At 44.9% G+C, this 24,771-nt stretch overlaps 1 long non-coding RNA gene and 1 other non-coding gene across 3 annotated transcripts in view; one reads left to right on the top strand and one right to left on the bottom strand.

The window, feature by feature from the left end:
- LOC121111455 overlaps positions 1–24,771 on the bottom strand; it is a 186,565-nt gene that overhangs the window by 23,978 nt on the left and 137,816 nt on the right. For both annotated transcript variants that reach the window (XR_005862056.1, XR_006939998.1), the window contains exon 3: positions 7,314–7,496. This is a non-coding gene — a long non-coding RNA (uncharacterized LOC121111455). The remainder of the gene's footprint in view (positions 1–7,313; positions 7,497–24,771) is intronic.
- MIR6622 (microRNA 6622) lies at positions 19,793–19,902 on the top strand. Its single transcript, NR_105586.1, has one exon. It is a non-coding gene; the product is annotated as a microRNA 6622 (primary transcript).

Raw genomic sequence — 24,771 nt, 5'->3', positions numbered from 1 at the left:
TTGGGTTTAGCCTTAAGCCAGTGGGAGACTTTCCATAGATGTCTGTGGGTTCAGGGAGCTGACCTCGTAGCTCCACAACCTCCCCATGCTCCCACCCTTCAAGAAGCTTGATTTCTCCCATAGGCATCAGAGAAATGATTTTCAACATATTTTTCCAGTCTCAAAATGAAAAGGGAGAAAAAAAAAGAGGCACTAATGAAAGTATGCTCATAAACAATGCTGTATGGGAAAGGCTAGAGCTTGCTATGGCTTTAAAAATAAAATTCCAGTTCTTCCTAGCACTTCTGAAGCATTGAGTTAGACTTCACAACACCCGGAGGTGTCAGGTAAAGAAACAACCCCAACCCCATCATAATAAGGTGGGAAAATGAGGTGGACAGGGATTTTATGACATGCCTGAACTCACAGGGGACAGCTCTGGGAGCAGGACTCAAAAGACAGCCCTTCCTCTATGGTACTCTGTTCTCAGAAGCATGGCTCATTTATTTCAATTAATACAGCTTTATAAGAGCTCCCCTGCCTCCTTTTCTTGGCACGAATTACTGCAAAGACAGTGAATTAAAAGCACCAAAGGGCACCAGTTGCATTTCACATTTAAGAAAGCCACGTCCATAAAAGAAGAATACACGAAGTTTGCCCAGAAAATTGAATTTAGAAATAACCTAGATGATTAGTAAAAAAGAAATGTTTTAAAGGTTTTTATCTCAGACAAGGCTGACCTGGCAGTTCAGCTCTAGAGTGGTCTCTCTGTGTAGTACCAGCCAAGTGGCTCAACCCAGGAGTGGCTGCTGTCACAACAGCTACTCAAGCATTGCAGGAGTATGGGTATCCCCAACCACAGGAGATGAAGGGCTTCAGAAAGCATAAAGCTAACGCATGTAATCCTTTGCCTCCTTACTTTCTTTCTTCAAATACATGTGCAGTGGGGTTCAGTTCATCTACTGGGTGCCACCTGAAAGCTGATCACCCAAACTTCCTTCAGCAGTGCCACCCAGACTGACCCTTCCTTTAGCCCAGTATCTCTAGCTTATATCCTGTGCTTTACTGGTACTGCTGTGCTTCATTCCAGTTGAGACAAAGCTCTGACTTGAGAATGCAATTATTTGTAATGTCTGCAAAGGTATTTCATAATACACTTCCTACCAAGTGTGTCCAACTTCAAAGTCACTTTTATAAAGAACCAAATTTAACCTCAGCTGACCAATATTCAATGCCTGTGCAGCTCTAGTGGTTGGTGTGACTGTGCAAAATATCTCTAATGTGACTAGCATGCTATAAAGCTATAAAGCAATAGAAAGTACAGCAATAATTGTGGAGTAGCACAAACCTAGGCTACAGCAAATGAGAACAAGACCAAACACAGCAGATGTAGACACAGAAACAAATGAAGAGATAAAAAATAAAAAGCTTACCTTCAGAAGGCCTCACGGACACAGAGATGTCCAGCAAAATACTCTCACCTCCACAGCCAACCCTTAAATGAGGTCTGGGAAGGGGTGGATCCTGGCTCCACCCCCTCAGTCACTCAGGTACATTGCACACACCTGAGCTCCCTTGGGTTGGCCCTGCCTTCCCAGCAGGTGCTCATTCACTGCTTCAGGCCATGACTCAGTATTTCTGCTACAGTTGTGTTATGGCAGAACTTGCCAGGCAAGTGAGGAAGTGGGCCAGGTACAGAATGGGCCATAATCCTCACTTAAAATACTTGTCCTGATGGATCTACATGGAGTTCTATCATGGCAAAACATACAGTTTCCTATAATTAGATCACCTCATTATCTTCCATGCAACTTATTTTGGTGGGAATTGCATCATAAATAGATGCTGAGGCATTCAGCAAATGGCAATGAAAACATCACCTACATATATATCTCAGGTTGAGAGATGAGACAGAGATGTTAAGTTTGTAATTTTGGCTTGGAATGACTTCTTGTTACAACGAGCTCTCATCCTCAGAGTTCAGGATGGAAAAAAAGCAACATGGCTGAGCTTTGTACAGATGTAATCTTACCTGAAACAACCAGATTTTCAGTTTTTTGAATTTTTGAACTTCCAAAATAATAACGCATCTTTCATTAGGAAATTGCAGAAAAGTTGAAACGCCAATGAATGGAAAAAGAACTACATTTATATTCTGGATTAAAATGTTGCTGACGCTGTTGATATCACTATTTTGTTGTTGACTTTCACCTCCCTTCTCTGAACTTACAAGACCAGTAATTAAGAATAACTGTCAGTGAACAGTCTCTACCCAAATCAAACGTATTGTACTCCTTCCTTACTTCAGACCACTGAAGACCTCAACTCCATCTTTTGTTAGCAAACGTTATCTTGAATGCAATTGCTGTATAAGAGCAAAATGTCAACACAATGTGATAATTTGATAATGACATTGCTGAAGTGCTGGGCTGCACAAAGTAATAATCTTTGGTTAAACCATAATCACAGTACTAGAAGCCACTAGCTAATCATGGAAACTTCATATTCAGTGTGGTCTTATGTGCTGTTCCAAGATATTATGAGGAATGGCCATAAGAAGGCTGACAGGAATGTATTTATGCTATTATTCACATCTTGTGGCATGCACAGTGCATGCCAGAGATCACCAGATTTTGGTTTGTTGTAAAAGTCTGGGATCGTGTGCAAGATGCAGTGTTTGAAGTTGAAGAGGTCTGCAGCCTTCTGTTCTCTTTATTAGGAGAAATGAGATGCCACGTCCAGCTTCATGTAAATAAATTGCACTCTTATACCCGTAATGTGTTCCAGTGGGCTGGTGCCATGCCTAGAGCCTCCTGCCTAGATGGTTCTCAGACATCTATTTCAGCTACGGCACAACTGCTTTTACCATTCAAAATAAACCTATTTTGGTGCCGGAAACATATGGATCATTTCATAAAAAAGCAAGAGTGAGATGTAAGCAGGCCATTCAGCAGGTAGTGGACACAGAAGAATTGCAGAGCACGTCCTGTCAGCCTTGTCTTCTGCTCAGCTTTCACTCCATAGGGGTCCAATCCTGCAATCTTTTCTCAAGCAATAACCTCATCCATGCCAACAGAGTCTGCTTTTTCATCTGCTGGTAGCCTTGCTGGAATGTGTTTGCTTTGGGAGCGATTGTGTTCTTTGCTGGTGGGCTCCAAGGACAGATAAAAGATAGTGCCCAGCTCGGCAGATTGCTTTCACTTGGGGTGAATGAACTCATTAGCAAAAGATTCCTTTAAAAAGCTGGGTTTTTTGCAAAGCCAGTGTGGGTTAGCCCTCTCTGGGGGTAGGTGGAGTTGAAGCATGACCAAAGCTCAGCTCAAGCCCGTTTCATGCTGTCTGCTGCCCCTATGAAAACATATTACTTTCTGATTCCAGTTGGGAAAGGCTGAGGGAGTACAAAACTCATTCAGGCTTGGCTTAGGGGTCGGGAAATCTTACAAAACTCAGAGGATGCCTGTCTTGTTCCAACAGCTTTGCCACAACAGTTCCCACGGATTCTCTCTGTCATTGAATCTACACCTGAATTTCCAACAAAAAAAGGATGGAAAATTCTTGCTGCAAAATCAGATTATTTTCTTACTGGTATATTCAAGGAGAAAGGAGGGATTTTGTCAAAGATAAACAAAAAACAGATCCAAAGTCCTGCCTGTGGCTACCTCTCTAGTTTTCTGGACCACAGGCTTTTCTGTTTCACTGCCATGGGAATCCTTCTCTTTCCGTGAAAGATGAGTAAAAGGTTCATCTGTGGATGAAATGGCTGTCCTTGAATTAACCCACTGATTCTGTCAGTTAGAACATGGCAACAGGTGAGAGAGAAAAGAGAAAAAAAAAAAAAGGTAGTAGGTTAAAAAATCACAGGTGACCCCTTCTTCCAGTCCAGACACAGTGGGGACAGCAAAGCAAACACCATGATAGATGGTCACAGTCTAAACCACGAGCTGGTGGCGCCAACATGTGTTGAGTAGTTGATGTGTAGCAGTTGTGTATGTTAGAAAACACAGTTGGTGTTAGTGACTAAGGGAGCTTAGGAGAAGGCTGACATGAGTCATCCCAACTTGTATGGAAATCCTCTTGCTGGCACCAATCAGCCCTCAGATTGTTCCGGGCAGACTGATGAGAGAGGCATCCTCTATGAGATGAGTAAGTGAAGAAAACCCCACAAAAACAACAGCCCTCAGGAAAGGTGCAACTACAGATTCTTGAGAAATGTTTCAACATCACTACAAAGATTTGCTAGGAAGTCTTACACTGCTGTTAGGTAAACCTCTCTGCTTCTAGATCAAGTATTACACTGTCCTGTAGACAAAATATCCTCGTGTAAGTGTGCTCTGACATCAGACTGGTGTAACTGGGTGGCTTGGAAAAGAACTTTGCTAAGTCTAGAATTGAAGGCTACATGAAGAGCAATCCCAAGCACATGTTGTCCTTTGCAAAAATAATAGAAAATGAGTGATTCTCCACTCCAAAACCACAGTGTTCTTCAAGCCTAACTTCAGCACAGGGGTAGCTGAGGTGTTTTTCTTTCAGCTGCAGGCAGGCCAACAAGCACTGCTAAGCACAGGAGCAGCAGAGGGGCTACCAGGGGCTGAGGGATAAAGTGAGCAATGGGAGCCAGTGGATCAGCAAAGCACATGGATCACCCATCCTGTCAAGAAGTTTGAATCTGCAATGCACTGCCCTGCAGACAGGCTTTAGTCTCTACTTCTCCCACTTTTCATTTGCACCACAACAGTGGGAACTGCAGCAGCTTTCAAACATCAGATATCAGCATCTGCATCCCCACAGGTTCAGATCTGACACTGGGGCTGCCACAGGTCAGACCCAGACATGACCTGCGCTGTGGCCTGTCTCTCATTATGTATCATTTTGGCTATCAGTGATTGATGTGATATTAACTTCCCCTATAAACTGTTTGCTTGTGGAAAAATAGGGCTTAGCTGTTGAAACAAAATCACTCTAGGTTACAGCAGAAGCAACAAAATAGGCACTCCAAAATTATTTCACATGGATGCTGCACTAATATACAGCAAGACTTATCTTATGTGCAATCAGATTTGTTTTCTGCCTTTTTTACAGGAGTATTTTGGTCCAGAAATAAGAATGAAACACACACAAGCAGCAGGAGGCTGCAGGCAGAAATGCTCCCTTCATCCAGGGAAGAAAGGGCTCTTACACTGTGAAAGGGAGCCTCCTGTTGTCTTCCAACTGGCATTTTCTGGCCAGCTGAAAGCTAAGATAACCCTTCTTTTATGCTCGTGATGCTGTGATCTAATGGCTAAATGGATTTTTAGTACAAAGCATAATTTCCTCCCTTGGTTTCACTTATCACTTAATGGAAAGCCCCCCTAATGTATTGATCACCAAAACATCCTCCTTATGTCCCAGACAGGAACCATTCAATGGAAGTGAGAAAGGGATCGTCTTATAGCACTACACTTCTTTAATAATAACAGTAATAGCTTGCTGCCTGCTCCCAACATGCAGGCAGTTCAGAAGGCCAGCAGTGGGAAGGCACCATTAATTTAATCCCATAGTGCTGTTGCTTCCCAGCATGGAAAGGGCTCAAGAGCAGGCGCTCTGTGGCAGGTCTGCCCATCTACATGGCTAAAGCCACTTGCCTCACCCAGCACTGATATTAACAGCTATAAATTAAGATTATTTAAAAAAAAAATAGGGAAGAATTAAAACAACTCATTGTTTTGAGGGAACAAATCCCTTGAGCCCAACTACTGAAAAGTCAAAACAACATTTGACAAGCAAGACAATGAAGCCAGCTTCAACCCACAGCACATTAGCATTGCTCTGGCAGCAGCACAAGCGATTTTGTGATAGATGCAATAACAATGCTGCAATTACATAAAACCATATGTAAACTGAAAATGCAATGCCACCCCGTTATTTGTGCACTCCCTGTGACACTGTCATCCTCTCTGTGCTAGCTCTTCAAGTATTGTTTCTCTTTGGTATTTAAAACCTCATTAGCATGATTTGCCACCAAACTCTTTGCCTTGAAGAAAACAGCTTTTTTCCACCAGGGACTAATGAGGCCAATTTTAATGTGGGGGAATTCAGGCCTCAGTGTATCTCTGCGCTCCCGGTGGCTTAAGTGGGAAAGTCACAGAGAAGCACTGGACGCTTGAAGAAGAACCACACCTGAAAACCTGCTGTGAGGTAGGAAGCATACAGAAATCCTTCCCTGTGGGGAAAAGCCTCTGAAAAATGTGTAAAGGATGATGAAGGTGAAACATATCCATCTCTGCTCTACTCCCACCTACGAGGCAGGGCACCACCTGTATGTAGAGACGCCGTAAGGAATGAATCTCCTCCAAATCATAAACGACTTTTAAGCCCCAAGAAAGAAAACAGAACAAAAAATAATGAGTTGACTTGTTCTGACTGATTGTGGAGTACTGAAAATGTGGTGTGATTTCTTTCCCTCCCAGCCCAGAGCAGCACAGCAGAAGGGAAGACCCAGAGGTCTCCTGGACTGCTCCCTTCAAAAGCCTCCTTTGTAAAACTTCTACTGCCATAGTGCCATCTAGAGACTGCTGCAGAAATTAAAGCCTTTTGTTGCTCATAAAGATGGGGTTTAGTGGTGTTTGAGGATTTATGTGGTTATATTACAGCAATAATTGCTGCTTATTGGCACAGCAACCTGTGATCTTGCATGGTGGTTGGCACCAAGCCCCAATGAAGCCAACACAAAGGCACCTGTTGGGCTCAGGGCTTCAGGATTGGTATCAGCTCGATTTGATGGGTTGCAAATCTCATCCTGGTTGTTTTGTTATTAACACAAAGGTGCTAACAGAGTTGCCACTGCAGCAGAAAACTTCAAACCCTTGCATGGGTGACTCTATGTCAGTGGCACCTGAAGCATAAAAGTAACACTGCACTACTACAGTGACTATATTTTCCCTAAAAAACTGGGCAGGCACAGAGATACAGAGAGAGCAAAGACTTGGTGTTTGTTCTGATGGTATCACAGAACCATAGAATCATTGAGGTTGGAAGAGACCTCTAAGATCACCCAGTTGAAGCCCAACCCACCCCTCCATGCCCACTGACCACAGCCCTCAGTGCCACATCCCCACAGTTCTGGATCACCTCCAGGGATGGTGACCCACCACCCCCATGGGCAGCCCATGCCACCGCATCACTGCTCTTCATGAGAAAGAATATTTCCTGACATTTTTCCTAAAATTCAACCTGAACCTGTGACAAACTGAAAATAGCAAGCATTTTGAAGGGTAAAAAGGGGGTGTCACAGAAATTAAAATTAAAATGCAGTCACTTTGAAGAGAAAAACAGCATGCTGACTTTTAACCACTGACCTGTGAGGATGATGCAGTGTAGTTGCAGATTTCCAGCTGTATCACAGACATTGCAGTACTTGGAACATTTGTGCCTTTCTTTCCTGGTTTCTTACACAGAAACATTACAGTGACTTCTCCACTCTATCTCCTTTTCCCTTCAGATCTCTGTGTTGTTGATCAGAACCTCATCCATGGCTTGCACTGTTCAAAAATGAATGAATCGTATTAATTTTAACCCTGCAACTGTCTTTCCACGTAATAAACGCAGAAGATGTTTCCATAGACTTCCAGCAGCATAGACTCACAGCCCAAATTAAGCTACTAAGTCAAATTACTAAATTAAGCTACTAAGTCAAAGGCAAATCATGAAACCATTGTAAAGTTAAGGAGAGAGGAATTACAGGAAATAAAATAGACAATCATATTGTGAGCACCGAAATCCTTGTAATCATAAGGCCAATGGCCTCTGATGGCCAAACATCTATTCTCCGCTGCAGCTGTGTCCCAAGAAGTTTTTTGGGACACTTTCTGTGTCCCAAGAAGTAAACGCTGCATTAAATAGAAGGCAACAAAATGCAAATCTCACTGAATTGCTGAACGAGACCAAAATACTCATTTGCTTTGTACTATGCGGGTTAAAATTTGGGGAGCTGCAAATCACTGCCTGAACAGAAGGTCTATCTCTGTGACAAAAATGCACTGACATTTGTGCGTATTTGCTCCAAAGCCCCCATTGCAAGTGGTGCAAAAATAATAATCCAACCATATGATATTTCCCCAGATGATTCTCAGAGAACAACTCCGAAAAAGCAACAAACCTGTTGGGTAAATCCCACTGCTGAATTTAACCCCGAAACAAAGAAAAGGTGGATATCAGGATCTGGCCCTCAAGGACAGCCCAGAGTGCAACCTGCAGAAGTGTTATCGGGACTGATGGGGCATTCAGAGAGCTTCCTGCCCTGACAAAGGGAGGCTCTGGTTTCATCCTGCACATCAGTCCAACCATGCAGGGCTGTGGATGAGATGAGCAATAGCATCGGCCCATGCAGTCCTCTGGGGGTAAGGGGGGGAAGAGCTCAGGGCTGGGATGTGGGATGTGGAGGAAGGGGGTAGAAGTGCAGCATATCCAAAGGAGGACTGTTATAGAATCATTCAGGTTAGAAAAGGTCTTTGAGATCACCCAGCCCGGATCCAACCCACTCCACCCCATCTACTGACCACGTCCCTCAGTGCCACATCCCCACGGTTCCTGAACACCCCCAGGGATGGTGCCCCCACCACCTCCCCGGGCAGCTGTGCCACTGCATCACCACGCTCCTTCTGAGGAGGAATTTTTCCTAACATACAGCTTGAAACTCCCCTGGTGCAACTTGAGGCCATTCCCTCTTGTTCCATCACTGTTACCTGGGAGAAGCAGCCTGCACCCATCTCACTACAACCTCCTTTCAGGGAGTTTTAGAGATCCCATCTGCTGGTTTGGGACTGATGGGATGTGATCCGCTGTGTCCCAGTGGACCAGGCAGGCTGCAAATGCTTTGTGCCACAGCACTGCTCTGATTTGGCCTTTCTCATCAATCCAGGAGCCCGGTGCTACCAGCAGAAAGTCTCCTGCAACATCAGCTCATCTCCTCCTGCAGGGAAATATCGCCCAGCATCAGAGAGGCTCGGATCCACAAAGAGGAGACGCGAGGGAGGGAATCAATTCCTCCCACGTATTTTCTCCAACATAATGAAATAATGCAGGCCACGAATCTGACACTCTGCCTCTCCTGTCGGAAAAGTGAGAGGATGGCTGTGTTTTAACATTAGCTCCTAAGTATAATTTCCTGTAATTGTAAAGCGCTTTAGAGGTACTTGTGAACTTGGGTGGATTGCTCCTAACTAAGTTGATGAATAACCCAGGACTGACTCATCTCCTAAACAGACCCTACGCTGAAGGAGGGAACGTGCAGAAAGGTTTTGCCTTCCATTAGCAACACTATCCAAACAACTGACCCTCTCCCTGGGAGATTAGTTCACAGCAGGTGAACTATAATCTGCTCAGATCAGCAGGCAAGGAAAGCATTCATTCCAGCTGCATTACAGCCAGAGCTTTTCTTCTCTTCTCTTCTCTCTCTCTCTTTTTTTTTATTCTCACACATTGTGAGCTCCTGACAAAGGGCTCCAGCTATCAGATCAAGCAAACATTTTGCCACTTGTTTGCAGAAATGGTTCTGGCCCTGAGTTGGGATGGTAACCAGCTAACAACCGGCTGATGAGTATTTTTTCTTGGCATCACCCCCGGCACTTTCACTGCTGCAAAATGGTCGTTTGATAATGTCCAGAATAACAGGCGAGCTTTTGATCAGGGTCACTTTTCTGCCAAGAAGCTGTTGCCAATTTATGATGCTAGGGATAATCTGCTGGAAATTATTGTTTGAACATTCGTTAGTATTGCCATCCATCTGATGCACTCCGTTGCCAATTGAAGGACATCTTTCACAAAACAACTGCGCTATCTCTGACTTTCCGGTCCAGAACCTCAAGAGAATCCTAAAAAGTGCCATTAAAAGATGAGTTTATAGTCCTCAACCTGCTGTATATTAGAGCTCATGCACTTGCTAGTTTTTATGTCTCAATTATTTTCCTAAAACCATCAGTAGTAAACTGTGTTGTCTCACAGCCAGTAACTATCCATCCCTCAACTCCTCCTTCCTTTTCCCTCTCTTTGGTCAACTGATTTATCCCCTCTCTCCTTGCTAATGTCACTACCCACAGTTATCAGTCAGCCTTTTCTTCCTTAGCCTGAACAACCAACGCAGCCAAGCCGGTTTGCGGGGCTGGAGCCAAGGACGGCTCGAAGAGACATCTCGTGGCCACATCACATACTGCAAAGGAGATCTTCAGGGCGTTCAGCATCCTTTGTGTGCAGAGGGATGGGATGAGCCCGAGTATGATCGTAGAACCATAGGATCATAGAATCGTTTGAGTTGGAAGGGACCCTTAAAGGCCATCTGGTCCAACATCCCCCCTGCAATGAACAGGGGCACCTACAGCTCCATCGGGTGCTCAGCCTGACCTTGGGCGTCTCCAGGGATGGAGCATCCACCACCTCTCTGGGCAATGACCGGCTAAGTGGGCCGAACAGCTGAGAAGGTGCCAAAGCACACACCTAACTCAGCACTCACTGCCCCACAGCACGTGCTGCTGCATGAGCAATGCCCCAGGCTTCCAGAGAGACACAGCTCAGCCCCCCTGCTCGTTAGGAAAGGGGTCTCAGCTGATCTTTGTTGGCTCCTGCTAAATGCTTCCTCCATGATTAGCACCAGAGGTGATTTTGATAGCAGGATTCATTGTCAAAATAGCTTATAAAACAATTCCATAAAACTGTGTAAATCTTGTGTTGATCTTACTTTTTACAAGGAGCCTTAAAGCCACATATCCCAGTGCCATTTACAAGGTTGTTGCAGGTGTGGGACCGGCCCTAGGAATATAGCTACTACTTAAACTGTGCATTTTATGAGCCTGGGGAAACATCCGTTTGGACTGTAAAAGGAGCTTTCCAGCCTGCTTGTGCTTTCTGAGAGAGACTATGCCATTGCCCATCAGGCTCAGTGCCTCCAGAGCCACGGCTGAGGTGTGGGGACAGGATTCCTTTGTCAACACACCTTAGCAAAGTTTTCCATTACGTTGAACTTTGGCTTCAGGAGGAGCTGGGCTCCCCAACCCAAGCAGTTGAACGGAGCAGGTTCAGACTGCTTTGCTGCTTTGCTATGGGATGCAGCCATCCCTCTGGTGGAAAAACTGCAGACTATTTACTGGTGCTCTGAAGCACAAGAGAACAGGTGGAAAGCAGGGGAATGAACAGCCTAATCATGTAAATCAGATGGCAGAAGGCGTTTAAGTAGGCAATATATACTGCAATTAAATAATAAGTATTTAATGGGCATCAGCCTGAATCTGCTAGGGATAAAGGAAGAGCCAAGGGAAATTTTTCCCCATGAGTTCAAATTGACCAGGATTTTAATGCCATATTAGTGCTCTGCAGCAGCCCCTGACATGCCTTCCTCTGAGCTCTCCTCTGGCTCCCAGTGCAACAGCCAAGAGATTGCTCATATCATGGGGACATATCGCAGGATATAGCATCTGTTAGGTCCAAAACCATCATATATGTCTACTGGGCAGGGTACATGGGCAGCGGCCCTGCTGCATCCCAAGGAACATCGTGCTTATCAGCTGGATACACGGCAGTGGCTTGTATTTCAGTTTGGGGCTCACGGACTCTGGGTTTGAACAAGAATTTCTTCTTATTTCTGCTTATTTCTTCTTTAAGGAGCAGAGAGCTTCCTCCACCTCTTTCCATTGACATGGAAACATGGGTGAGCTGCAAAGCAGTGCCATCACTGTGACATGGTACTATGGCAGTCCTCTGCCTGTTGACCCCACCTTCATCCTCCTCCTCAGGTGGCCCTTCCCAGCGGATGTGTCTCAGCACCCTCTTATCTCCTGCTCATATCTCCCGTGTAAGACCAAATATTGACACTGTTCAGGAATGCCCCTTGGCTGTGGGCACATCTCCTAACCTGTAAGATAACTCTTGACCTCTTTCCTCATCCCTGAAACATGCAAGATAAATGCAGGAAAGGGTCACAGCGACATGCTTAAAAGATGTTTTACAGCAGTGGGAGGGTTAAGCCCAAGATACGACTTCTGCTTTGCAACAGCTCATTCTGAAGGGTCTCAGATGCACAGAGATGCAGATGGATGAATCAGTATCATATAAGGCAAATTCTCTGGCTTGTCAAAGCTCTCGTTCATGATGTTCCTCAAATTTAATAACAAGCAAAGAAAATCCCTCCTTATTTTCCTAAAACAAGCCTTCTAAAATAGCTTCCAGCTCTGGAATTTGATAGCATCATAAACCAGTGTGATGGCTGTGATGTGCGATGCCCAAATAGGCACAGAACTGTCTGCTCAGGTCTCAGATGGTCCTAGAGAGAAACAGTTCTCCCTTCAGCCAGTGCTATCCTTTCCTCTCCCCTGGCTATTTATTTCACCAAGGAGCCTAATAGAAGACTACTCCACACCCTAGCCTTATTGAAACCTGCCTGTCTGAGCAATCGAGCAGGGTCTGATAGATGTGTGCAGAGCAATCACACAATCCTTGGTTTCCTTTGGAGACCAGACTAAAAATAGGAGACACGCAGCAGAAAAGCAGACAGGAAGGCAGGAGTGGGTCTATCAATAGCCCCCCACTCCTGCCCTGCTTCCTGCTCACTGATGTCTCTCCACAGATGTCCGGTAACCTTTGGAAACCCTCCAAAGATGCACTCATTTATCAGAATTTTCTTAAATTGCAGTAGAGGGAATTCGGGCCCTAGATATGTATGGGCATCCTAGAGGGGAAATATGAAATCTCTTCTGAGTGCATGCACTGTAATATCGCTGAGACTTTTCTTTCTGTCCTTAACACAGCCATGGACCACCTGTAGACTTTATATTGTGCATTTAGCTGAGCTACCAGGTCACACCAATCCATCTCTCCATCCCATTGGTGCTGCCAAGGCTCTGCCTGCAAACCCAAGCAGGGCAGGGGAGAAAACGTGTGCACCTAAAGCAGCTGTGGTCCTTCCAGGAGGTGAAGCGTGTAAATTCTGGGTAAAACTAATTTGTTGTCTCCAAAGCTTGTCAGCAAGGCGTTAATGACTGTGGGTAGGAAAATGCTCTATAGGTTTCAGCATGGTGTATTCTTGGAGAGGGGAGAAAAAAGGGTTTTTCATGGGAGCAGAGGATAAGCCTTCCCTTCAGCCACAGGTGCCAGTGCTGGTGAGGGTTGCTCACTAGGTGGCGAAGGTTGCCTTCCTCCCCGCACACGGCCCTGCAAAGCAACCGGGATGCTGCTGGGGATGGAGAGAAGATCTTGGGTCGCTGAGGTGGGACGTAGGGGAGACATTCGGAGGCTGCTGAAGGCAAAGGGGATGGGTGGTTTATTCAGGCTCAAATGGTGGCAAAGTTCTCCTTGAAGAGATGGTGCCACGTGTTTGAGGACATCCCTCTTGGAATGGACCTTTAGGTGAGGTCCCAGCTGCCAAGGACTGGTGAGGAGAGAGATACCCCCGTGAGCCTCTCCTGCCACTTTCATCCATCACTGGGAGCCTTCCTGTCTTTTCACCACCACTGACATGCCCCGTAGTTGTCCTTCGGATCTATCTGGGGATGATACAGGATGATAGAGTCGCAGAATCACTAAGGTTGGGAAGACCACCAGGATCAACTAGTCCAACCACCAGCCCATGCCTGTGGCTGCTCTAGAGATGGTCGGTGAGCATCCTGAGTGCCCTACGTACTCCTGGGAGAAAAGACAGCCTTAGGAGAGGACAGCTACCTAGTAGAGGTGCTCCACGGCAGCATCCCTGAGCCACAACAAGTCTCCCTCAGTGCAAGGGCTTCCAGAATCCATTTTACCCCACAATACATCTTTTGCAGCACAATGCAAGCATTCTGCTATTCAGAAACCAAAGGCTGTTCCTACCCAGATTGCTGGGATATGAAAATACCTGGAAAGTGGCACTGACATTTTTCCTGAAGCTCTTTTCTGTTTAACAGAAGCAAAGTCACGTTGCTGAGAGACCCCTTAGTAACAGGAAGCAGTTGTCCGGTTTAAAGAACCAGCTAGAAAGCAAACAGCTTTGCCTCCTTTTTAAAGCCCCTCAGGACAATATTTACCTTTCTAAAATATCATTGTGCCACGGCTTTGGGACTTTGCTTGACAAACTTGGGGGTCTCTGAGCAGTTCAAAGTGGGCTTGACCTATAGCTGAGCATGGAAAACAGGAACTGCATATAAATAACTAAATTACAGAGAGATCAATTCTCAGTCAACTCATTAGCAATGCCCGGCGTCTTTAAGTGATAACTCCACTCTCTAAGACCTTTACGTAATTACTTGCACAAGGCACATTTTACCCTTTGGTTCGCAAGTTTCATAAATGAAGGTTAAGTTTACTTAACCACCCAGGATTTACCAGCCATGTTAGAGCATAAAATGCGCATGCTGCCAGGTGTCTCTGCAGAAACTGCCTTGTTGATTCAGAGACTCCAAGGTTAAATGGTAGCTCCTGAGTCCAAGTTAGCTGCCCACTGGGGAACAGCAGGATCTGCACTGTAACATTGTACCACAGTTCAGCCGGGGTTGATTTAATGAGGCTTGGAGTTAAGATAGCAGTGATGGAGAAAACCTGAGTGGAAATCAGGATTTTGCTGTTCATTGGATCTGTAACAGGCATCTCGAGTATGTCACATTATAGCTTGTTACTGAGAGATGCTGAGCATTTTTACCTAGCTGGATTTCTGTTTCTGTCCTCCATCTATCCATACTATTCACACATGTGAACATCTATAGGATGCATATTTATGTAGCCTGAATATCTTTTATGCCACACAATCCATCCAAGCTCTCAGCTGATGTCCTGTAAACCGATTTGACATGTTCTTCTAGCCAAGGATCCATTCGGTGTTTTGAGTGTAGTGGGTTTGTACCTATGTACAGCTCTACCCTGACAGCATTTCATAGAATCACAGAATTCTTTGAGTTGGAAGGGACACCTAAAAGTCATCAGGTCCAACTCTGCTGCAGTGAACAGGGACACCTACAGCTCCATCAGGTGCTCAGAGCCCCATCCAGCCTGACCTTGATTACGACCAGGGATGGGGCATCCACTACCTCTCTGGGCAACCTGTGCCAGTTTATGTGTCACAGCCCTTACTGTAAAAACCTTTTTCCTTATACCCAGATTAAATCGCCCCCTCTTTCAGTTTGAAACTATTTCCCCTTGTCCTGTTACAACAGATCCTGCTAAATAGTCAGTCCCCTTCTTTCATGTAACCCCCCTTTAGGTGGAGGTGTCCTGGTTGTAATCCACTCCCTTTCACATATATTCAGACTATTAAGTTTTTCAGCCACTTTTGGAGAACCCAACAGTCCCTAACAGAGAAAGGGTAGGTTCACAAGTTTGGCTCTCGTGGCTTTCATCCAAACCATAACTCATCTGTCACTCAGAGCAACTCACTGGTGTTCTGACAACCCCGTTATCACCCCCTGATCCTGGGGAAAGCACATAAAAGCATATGGTAATGTAACCTGCTGCTCCTTTCTACCCTGACAAAACAGTGACCTGCAGTCAGTCAGCCTCACAGCAGGAGAAAGCTCAGTTTTCCTCCTTCCCCAAACCTACAGAGAAGGTTCAGGCAGCTGAACCAGCAAAACATTAACTGAATTGTATTCTGTTCAAATTCCCACTGCTATCCTTTTTTTTTTTCTTTTTTTCTTTTTTTTTTTTTTCCTAGAGACCAAAAGAAGATCAATTAACAAAGGTTCCAACACATTTATTCTTTCTCTGTGTTTGCCCACAGGGCTGACTGCACAGGGAGGTCTACAGTTCTAATGCTCCTGTGTGCCCAGAGTTATGTCCAAAGATTTATTCTTTCGACATCTGATGGCAGCGACACCCACTTGTTGGAACATCACAGAGAAAGTCATACATGCCAAGTAATTCCTACCAGTATTACAGGATATTTCTACCTCCACTTTGCCCAAAATTCATCAAGTTGTAAAGTTTCACCAAAAGAGGACCTTTATCTCCAGGTTTCAAAGCCAAGCAGATCGACGGCCACACCTTGGCTGGAGCCTTTCATGGTCATGGGAAGAAGCCCACGTGATTTTGATTCACCTGTAAAACTTGGCTTCGTGTCTTAGCTAGGGTTACAACCTGTTACCAGGTTCTGCCAGGTTTCCAAGTCACTTGAAAGGGTAGGCTTTAAACTACAGTGCAACTCAGCAGAGATCAGAGTTTGATCACTGCTGATTTGGAAATGTATGCTCTGCACACAGTGCCAACATGGGATTGGCACGGTAGATGTCAGTGCACAGTGAAAATGGCTTCAACCATTCTATCCACATCACCAGAACTCTTGTGTGAGTTGGTCCCATTCTGCTGAAACACCCTTCCAGGAAAGATTAGCTGAGAAACATTAATGCAAACCAGTAGAAATATAGAATAGTCTTGTTTCATGCACACCAGTAAGATAGTCAATACACACACCCTTTTTACATATTTAACACTACATTTAACAATTTACAGTCATTCCCGTTATTTTGTCTATAACCTCTGATGAAATACATTCCCTGCACCTGAACAGGATTATAGAATCTCATTACCACTGATGAACCATGGTAATTAATGGAAACTTGAAAATCACTAGACAAGAGCTGAAATTCCAACACTACTACAGACGACAGGCCAGAACTTCCATTCTCTACATTGCTGGGTTCTGCAGTGCTTGATGCTGTTCCTTTAGGGACTGCAGGTGCAGTCATCATGGTCTAGGGGTACGAACAAGGCAATTTTTGCAAGAGGAGGTAATATCTCTTATTAGAACACATATAATTGGAAAAAGCATGTCAAGCTTTAAAGCATGAGACCTTTAGGTTTCCCATAATTAAAAAACTCCAAGTATTCTTCTTGCAAATCAAAGTGCAACGTTAAAGGCAGGATGGAAGTGGTGGTGCAAAGGTTTTGTAAAGAGTTTAACACAATAGACTATAGATTGCAATAACTAAGTGTTAGTCTTGGGGAAATTGCTCAGCATCTGATCTGACATTTTAGCAGCCAAAAGCTCTGGCTAAAAGATCCCACTCTGAATTACCCTCTCAAAGCCTTATCGAAAGGAAATGGAGCCTTTTGAAATCACTGGCATCTCTGGAAGACTGGTTTATCAAATTTCCCCTGGTTCAAGCAGAAAGCCTCTGTTTTCCTCTGCTCTTTAACCTCTTATTTGAAATGTCATTTTACTTTGAACTGTCAAAAGAGGCAGCGAGGGAAGCAGCTAGCTTACCATCAAATGGAGGTGAAAGCTGAAACTTTACCCGTCCTTAGTGAGCTTATCCACATATCAATGGCATGTTATGCCAGTGTGTTTATTTTTATGACTAGAGCATATCCCTTAACCTCAAGGATCCAAACATTTCCCTGGAATGTACAGACGTTTTGTATCATTTATTTCCCAGTGGCTCTTCCCTACACCAGCTACACATATGCATACATAAACACACGCTTCTATCCACATTCTCTTGATCACTGTGGTGTACACAACCAGACAACAGCTTTACACACACGCACATTCCTATCCATAACCTCAGTCTTATCTAACAAAAGTGTAAAATACAGTTGCACACATTCCTGTATTTAGAGATAATAACCAAACTATCAAACCAGCTTCCCTAGCTGATCCTTAAGGTCCCTTCCAACCCAAGCAGTTCTGCGATTCCCCCTCAGAAGACCTAAAGCTGTTAGAACTCAGTACAGCTTTACTCTGGTATAACTGTGCCCCCTCACCATATTGCCTGGGGATCAAATGAGACATGACCAAGCCCTGAGGTTGCATTCAAGCTCTGGTTCAAGTGGCCAGCTGATGGTTGGACTCTTCTATCAGTTTGTGCTGCTCGCTATGGGCCAAAGTCTTCAGCTGGCGTGAATCAGCGTAACTTCACTGTGGCCATGAAAAACGAGGTGCATAAGTTAAGCATCTGTCTCAGTGGCTGATGTTTATCTTTGCTCCCGTGGCCTCAATTGCACTTAAGATGAACGTAAACCCATGAAAACAGAGTTTAATGGGTTGAATTTTACTCCACTTGATTCCTACACCAAGTTCAACAGATGCGCATGCTACAAATAATCTGTCATGCTCTTTGGCGCGTTCCACCCCAGGCCACAAAATGTTCACAGTAATTGAAATATATAGCCAAATTCCAAGCTAGCATAAATCTCCACTGATGTCAAGGCGTATGGAAATCCATATGATTTGAGGGCTGTAGTAAAAAAAAAAAAGAATGTATTCCAGTGAGAGAGTTACGCAGCTCAATCTGATTAGTCTATCACAGAGATTAAGAGGTGACTTCACAAGGATATCCAAGTACAGCTAGGAAAAGAAAATACCAGGTATAGAGAGGTTGTTTAATCTAGCTGAGAAATGCCCATTGAGATTCAATGCTTGGAAGTAAATGCCAGACAAATTTGAATAAGCAATAAAGCACAGATATTTTAGCATGGAGTCACCAGTCAAAGGATAGGGTGGGCTCCGTCACTGAAAGTCTTCAGACCAAGTTCAGATGCTTTCCTTCACAAGATAGCTTCATTTGGCACGACTGTTGGCATCAGTGTAACAGTATCAGTTGTTTCAACCAGAATGAATTAAAGATTGAGAAAAGTCATTACATTATTGATAGGATTATTTACTACAGATTTTTTTAACTCCCACTTGAAAATGCTTGTAGGACTACTAAGTGAAAAAATGCAGCACAAACCACTGAACCTGAAATAATAGAGAATAGAAGGTCAAACTGATGATCCCTACCTTCATAACTACTCATTTACTTTAAAGCTTCTGTTGTTCCTAAAGTCACATCAGATTCAGAGCTGCAAAACTGAATTCTGTTACTTTCCTTCCCATTATAATGCAGCACAAGAGACGACCACTCTGAAATCTGAAAGAAAAGATATCATCACTCAGAAATAAATCTGAATCCCACTCGGCGTTCTGTATTTTGCTACGACTGCTTTTCTCTGTAGTAAAATCGTTGGTTTTAAATGGATCCCAACTGCCAAGTGTCGTGGTTGCACCAAGTTAGAACATTTATCCCCAAAAAGGCCCAGGTGCCAAGTGAATTTAAAAAATAGTTTCCAAAAAATGTCTTTGCACCATCTGTTCTCTAGCAGTGGTGCATTCCTCAAGCCGCGATGTCATCAGCTTCTCATTATTATTCTTAACGGTCCTTCTAAGTCAATCAAAACCAAAGACAGAACAACAGATTTGGGGTGTTTGTGTTCTGTTTGCACGCTACATTGTGCAGGAGGTATATAAGGTTATTTGGTTATTTCCATTCACGGCTCTTTGGCAGCAGGGCTTGAATTCAGATCCCCAACTTGTCAAATAGATTGTGATTATATATTATAGATGAAAATCTAGAATTGAGTTGGGATGGGATGGAGTAAAACAAGCTCACTCCAGGCAGCTTTCTAATTTGAGACATTGATTCAAATCCCACCCAGAACCCACAGTACAACACAGGACCCCTAAGTCTCCTGGAAGCCAGTCCCATTCTGTCACTGAAGTCAGCAGGACACATAAAGCAATAGTAACAACAAATGTGACTCTGCTGGAAGTTTGGAAAGGCTTTAAACCCTGGACATCCCAATTCAAGATACACCCTCATCTTTTGCAGTACATTACAAGGGGTATTTTGAAGCAGAACAGGGGCCTGCCAGTGCTGGGACCGTGCATTTGCTGAGTGTGCTCTTGGGAGTAGTGATACCTACAAAGAAGAGACTGAGGAAAGCCATTCTCCAAATGCAGAAATGAAGCCCACTTCCCTGCTGCAAAGTCCAGAAGCCCAGACCTCAGAAACACAGTATCATCATCCCCATGGCTCTGCTCAGTGGGATAGGGCTCATCAGCGCTGCTAGGGCTGGAGGGAGACAGCAGCCAAATTCCATCCAGAGGAAGTCCCACTGACTGAGAAAGGCCCAGTCTGTGGGGACATTTCTGTGGCATTTTGAGGGTAAAATGGCTAAAGCAGGGTTCTGGCCTTGTATAAAGCTATATCAGGCTGGAATATGAATCATGTTATTCTAACATGGCCATCGCACCATCTCGCCTTCAAAGGGATCCTACACTCTTGTAGAGAAAAATCTTGAGTCTGCCCAGTTAGCAGACAGCTCCCCAGGCTGGAAAAAAGCAACTGTGCATCTGGTTTTGCTGCTCTATGGCCTTGGGTGTTTTCCACCTAAAAAAGCATTGGGGAAAATGAAGGACAACCTTCAAGGCTCAAGCTCAAAGCAGCAGGGTTTCTCCACTGCATAGTGTAAGGAAACAAAAACAGGTAGAAATCACTCCATAGCAGAGACCATGGTCTGTACGTGGCAAAGAGATCTCTGAACACTTATGTGACCAGGGAAGTGGTGGGGTCACTGTCCCTGGTGATGTTCAAGGACTATGGAGATGTGGCAGTGGGGGACACTGTCAGTGGGCATCGTGGGGTGGGTTGGGGTTGGACTGGGTGGTCTCAGACATTTTTTCCAACCTGAGTGATTCTATGACTCTAATCCCACAGTAACTTTTATTACAAGTCCCTTCTTCCTGAGCCCATCAGACAGGCAAGCACTGAGTACTCTACAGTGTGTATCCGAGCCAGAGCCATTGGGGGAATCGCTGCATGGTGATCTGTGAACCTACAGGCAAGGTGTTGTCCAAATCCCACCACAACCCCTCTGTATGAGAGGGACAAGCCTGAGTCAGCGGCTGGAAAACTACCCCATTCTCTCCTCTCTCTCCCATCAGTTTGTTTCTGATTATTTTTTTGCAGCGATCACAAAGGAAAATAAATGTATCTCATTATACCAGAGAGGGGAAAAGAAACACGCTTGATGGTACATTCAAGAATATTTTTTTCTTTCCTTTCAAAAACAACGGTTCAAATAAATTAATAGGCCTGGTCGGATGAGTGTGAGTCACTTTTGGTACAAACTAACCACAAAAGCTGGAAATCTGAAATCTGTTTTTAAATTTAAAGGAGAAGGCAGAAAAGAAAAATGCATATATATGAAATAATCCGTGGATTTTTTTTTTTTTTTTTAAGTATTCATTATTACCAATGATCAGAAGAGGATTCTAAAGTTCCAACATCAGAGATCATAACATTACCTTTAAGCCATGGCCAAGCAGTCAACAGAGCTCTTTAGTGACCAAATAATTACAGAGCTTGAAATTGAAAGATTATACCATGCAACAAATGCAGAGAATAAACTCCACTCCACATGTTTTTACAGCTTGATATGCCATTCATGTTAATAGTTTGGGGTTTTTTCTGTCAATTTGCATAGATTTTGTCTTTGCAAAAGCTCTTCCTTATTGACTTCTCAGCTTACTTTTTAATAACCTGCAATCAGCTGATACATCTCCGCCTACTCAAACTGTTTTTCTGGATTTATCTCATACACAGATATCCTCCCCAAAACACGAGCTGATTTTCTGTGACTGTACATGTGTTTCCTATTGACAGCTGTGGGATCCATGTGGGTGTTTGTCTCCAACTCACAAACACGCACATGCAGACCCATATGCACTTAGTATTACCACCCTCTTGCAAGACTTAAGTTTAAGTGATTTCTCCAATATCGTATAAGAAATGGTAGGAGAGACCAAGATGCAATACAGTTCTCTGAAGCAGCAACCCATTACATTACAAGAGTCGTTTTCTTTCTGCAGTCCTAAACAGCTCCTGAGGACAATCGTAATGTGCACCCCTGGCTTTGGATCACAGTTGCTTTAGCAATACACAGAAAGACACGCAAGCTCTTCTCTTCCCTGGCTTAGCTCCCACAGTCTCCAGCTTTCTGCTCAGTTCTACATGGTCACATAGCCCAGAAGTGCTACCAGCAAGCCTGCTCTCCCCAGGCTCAGCTGCAGCTCACCTCTGGGATTATTCTTCCTTTCTTTATTGGGCTCTAAAAAACAGCTTTTGGTGCATTTCAAAACGGTTCACATCTCTAACAAAAGAACCTTGCCAATGTCAGAATTCTGTGGTTCTATAGAGTATATATAGGTACACATATGTACCTGTACATATATACTGTGAGTGCCCACACGTGCAATACAACTTTGCAAAGAAATAGTCAATATATACTGTAAGTAAACACACACTGGCATATAAATTAGGTACGAGACACATTGCTTTCCCATACCTCAGCCCCAAAGACAGCTGATGTACTGGGGCTGAAAGATTACAAAGATGCTGACCAGAGAGAGCTGAAGTGTGGGATAATCTAGTACCAAGAGTTAATTGACTATGAACGATCTTAAGATCACAAAACACCCTAGCTATTAGCTTGCATCAGGAGCTTTACCTACAAGACTCATACAAGACTCGATGATCATAGTGAGTCCTTTCCAACTCAGGTTATTCTATGATTTTAAGACAAAGCATCTTGCAAAGTCCCACAGATTACTGTATTCTTGCCATTATTCACATTCAGTATTATATGGTATGCAGTGCATTTTTCATGCTCTATATTTCTTATATGTATATTACATACTGATGTACTTTTTCATTATATTACATACTGAGTAAGATGGTACAGAAGGAAGGAGCAGACCGTACTGATGCTAACCATCCCGCAGCCATTAGAAGCAGAACACCCGAGATGACGGCGGTGCGGTGCGTGGGGCACTGCCCTGCTGATGGGATCGGGGCCGTTTCCCTTCCTGCAGATGGGGACGTGCCTCTCTGCCTATCCCCACTTCAAATCATCAATAGGTTAAAACAAACCCCACGAGTGGATTTCGGCTCTCCTGTGCCCCGTGAGCGCATTCCTCTCTCTCCGCAGCCGCCCCCCTTTCTTAAAATAACGTTTGCTCAACGCACATCGCCGCCTGCATTTAACCGCGGAGCTTCGCTTTGCGCTTCGGGCAGCGAAAAGCCGGGACCCCCCGGGGCAGCGGGAGAAGCGGCGCTCCGAGCTACAAACATACCGCAAGTGGGGGTCGGAACCACATCACCTTAAAGCTCCTTTCCAACCCAAACCATTCTATGATTCTAGAAGCGTCCATAAACGTACGAACGCAGAGCTCGTTTCTGCCTACATAGACACGCACGGCAGCATCCGCTTGCACAAATCCGATCCGTGTGCACGAAGTGTGTTTAAAGATGCCCCTGATCGTGTGCATCCTATACCATGTGCCAAAGCTAAACATTGTAATCCTAATTCTCAAAGTTCACATTTAAGACCGCAATTCGTATAAATATGGGTAATAAATTTAGACGGAAGGCGTGCTTAAATTAAGGCTGTGCATACATTCACTTCCAAGTGTTTCCTGCAGTTCATAGAACTGTATTTACAGCAAATTCGAATCACAAGTGATGTGCCCATAACGTGCCCCATACGCAGCAGGCAGATTTCGTCGTGTAATTCGCAAATGTGTCTGGCAACGAGTTGCGAATTCGCCTTGTGTCTCATGGACGTATACAGATACAACTGCGCGGGTGAGCACTGAACTGTAAGCTGCGGGGAAATGAGCAGGAAGCTCAAACCTCGGGGAACCATCGAGCAGAGCAAACCCCCCCCCCCCCCGCCCGGGGCGCACGGGCACGGCGCGTCCGGAGCGATGGGACGCGAACAGAGCGTCCGCAACGGAACTGACATAAAGATGAGAGAGAAACAAATCAAAGCCGGATCGAGACGGAACCGACAACCTGAGCCCCACCTGGATGGCAGGGAAATAAAGCGATCGGAAGAAAGAAAACGCTAAATTTGGTTGATTCGGAACGAACGTTTTTGGGCATTTCTGGAGGGGTGATTTTGCGTCGGGCGATGTGATCGTGTTAAAGCTCCTTTCGGGGGTGCAGCTGCAGACGTCTCTGCTGTTCTGGAGCAGCGCGGGTTGGAGGAAGGATGGGGAAATTATAAACGAGTGTGAAGGTGGAGGGAAATGAAAGATGCTAAAAGAGAATGGACATATACATATCTATATATACGTGGCAAATGATGAGAAAGACAGAGAGGGACTGCAGTGGTAAGGGTCGGAGTGCTGAGTGGGACGATTTTGACTCAACCAGAGCAATGGTAGGGGGAGAAAGGAAGGGGGAAAAAAGAAAAAAAAATAAAAAGGAGGAAAGAAAGGAAGAAAAATAGAAAGCAGGAGAGCCCCAGCTGTGCGCCAGGTGCCGGAGCCCGGCGGTCGGGAAGCGGACCGGGACCGCGGCAGGATGCAGCCCCGGCCCCGCAGCCCGGCTCCGAGCGTTCGGGCAGAGCGCTGCTTTGGCTGCTGCACGCTAATGATCACCAGCTTGATTTGCTAATTGGAAGTGCCTGGCAGTGCCGTGCCCTGCGGCACACCGGGAGGGCACGGCCACCTCTCTTCTCCCGGACCACCCCACTCGGGGCACCCCGGCACGAAACCGCCTTCCCTGTGTGCACCTGCACCGGGGCGGGGGAACAGGAACGAACCGCTGCTGCCCACCCCCCTCCCCCCCCAAAGCAACATCACCATCGTGACACCGCACCCACGAACCGGACACTGCACTTGAGCAAAAGTCTCTCAGGATGCGCTCCTTTTAAGCTAACGCCGCCAGGTGTTTATTTTTTTCTTTTTTCCTGTTTGTTTGTTTTTTTAATTATTTTTTCGAATTATTTTTATTTCATTTCATCTTTTCCATCCTGGAGCGGCGTGGTTCCCACAGAGCCGCTGCATTTCCCTCGGCGGGGCGCAGGGGGTGCAGCGGGACCGCACGGCTCGGGGGAACCGGCGCAAAGGAGCCGACCGGGCTTCTCTAACTCGTTTTTTCCCTTTTTTTTCTTTCTTTTTCCTCCTTTTTCCCCCTTCCTTCTTTTCTTTTCTGATTTTTTTTTCTTTTTTCTTTTCCTTTTTTTTTTTTTTTTCCTTTT

The sequence above is a fragment of the Gallus gallus genome, chromosome 8 (assembly GCF_016699485.2).
Source record: "Gallus gallus isolate bGalGal1 chromosome 8, bGalGal1.mat.broiler.GRCg7b, whole genome shotgun sequence".
Classification (NCBI taxonomy): Eukaryota; Metazoa; Chordata; class Aves; order Galliformes; family Phasianidae; genus Gallus; species Gallus gallus.
The sequence above is the reverse complement of the archived record's forward strand: the minus strand, read 5'-3'. Positions and strand labels throughout refer to the sequence as shown.